The sequence below is a fragment of the Myotis davidii genome, unplaced genomic scaffold (genome assembly GCF_000327345.1).
Source record: "Myotis davidii unplaced genomic scaffold, ASM32734v1 scaffold640, whole genome shotgun sequence".
NCBI lineage: Eukaryota > Metazoa > Chordata > Mammalia > Chiroptera > Vespertilionidae > Myotis > Myotis davidii.
The window spans coordinates 107,246-108,722 of NW_006292345.1; the positions used below are offsets into that span (position 1 = coordinate 107,246).

The following is a 1,477-nucleotide window of genomic DNA, read 5'->3' on the forward strand; positions in this document are numbered from 1 at the left end:
AGGAGAAATATTTTTGAATTAGGCTGATATATTTGAAATCATGTGGAAAGCTTTATCAAATAAAAATTAATAACTATATTTTATTTATATACATATGATTTAAATGTTATAAAAGTTTCAACCTCTAGGGGAGGGCAAAATAAGTTGCTGAATATTTCTTAAGCAGAACCAGATTATTCAGCAGCGGAATTTTAAAAACAAAAGCCCTCAGGAAGCCTGCTTTTCAAAGAGGCTGGGGGTCCGGGGGAGGGCAGCATCTATACTTCATAGGTCAAATGTATAAGTTTGCTTGCTTTGCTTTTTCAACAAAGATGCTTACTTTAATTACTTACTAGATTAGCTTTTTAAAATATAATCAAGATCTCATATAAATTTAGTTATATGAGAAGCCAATATTTTTATAAGCAATTGAGTCTAACAAAGGTCAAGGTAAAAATTTGCATTCCTGAGACCTCCCATAACCCCTCTGTGTTTGCAAATGAGCACTAGCCAAAAAAGAATGCTGTTTAAAACTAAATTTTAAGCTTAAAAAAATGAGAAATTTTCAACTCTCTTCCACTACTATTTACAGGGTAAACTGAAGGTTATTACTCAAGCATTAAAACTAATCATTAATAAAGTCACCATAACTAAAAAGAGAGTCACTTAAAATGTAGGCATGGCAGTATTAACCAGTATCTGAAAAGCAATCATGCTTGTTACTGTATTTAAAAGAAAGAAAGAAAAAAGTTTTTAAAAGAAAAGTCCTAAATGTGGCCTAGGAATTACTCTGGGAGGAAATAAAGAAAGATTTCCTTCAAATATTTAGAAAAATGAAATTAAAAGCCAATGTATTAGACTTCACAAAGAAAGGTAAATAATTTGCATTTTGCCTCCCTAAACAAAGCTTATGTACATATACTCAAAGACTGATAGCAGGAATTCAATTAATGTCATTTACTGCCAACATACAAGGACAAATGAAGTTAAAAAATAAGCCTTATTTCAGACTAATTTTAATTGGCAAATTGAAATAAGTGAATATTCAGGGGAACTTAGTTGTACTAGGCAGGAACCTATTCCTCCATTGCAGGATTTCCAAAAGCCAAAATATTGTACAGCAAGCAAAAAATGTCCCCCTTACATGTTAAAACAAAAATGGGGGAATAGTGGAGAAATATCCTGTAAGTAAACTACATCAAGCCTTAATTACTTTGAATTTTTTTTCACTTTAAATTTTTTCACTTATAATGCTTATGGCAAAACACCCATGGAATTACACTGGTGTCAGAATAAGCCAAAGGAAAATGGTCAGGTTAAATGGAATGACCCTGAGACTAGTTTATGGAAGAGTTCCTTTATTAACCTTTGGTCGAGGATATGCTTGTATATTTCCAGAAAACTCCTCCAAGCCCGTGTGGAAACTTCAACAATGGATCTGAGAGAGGAACTGAACAGACTACTCCAACCACAGATAGCAGTAGCACCAAGCAACACG

At 32.8% G+C, this 1,477-nt stretch overlaps 1 long non-coding RNA gene across 1 annotated transcript in view; it reads right to left on the reverse strand.

The window, feature by feature from the left end:
• The window catches only part of LOC107183421, a 4,533-nt gene extending 3,892 nt beyond the window's left edge, over nt 1–641 (reverse strand). Inside the window, exons 1-2 of the long non-coding RNA XR_001514215.1 lie at nt 631–641; nt 329–331 (exon numbers count right to left, since the gene is read on the reverse strand). This is a non-coding gene — a long non-coding RNA (uncharacterized LOC107183421). The remainder of the gene's footprint in view (nt 1–328; nt 332–630) is intronic.
• Between the last annotated feature and the right edge of the window lie 836 nt (nt 642–1,477).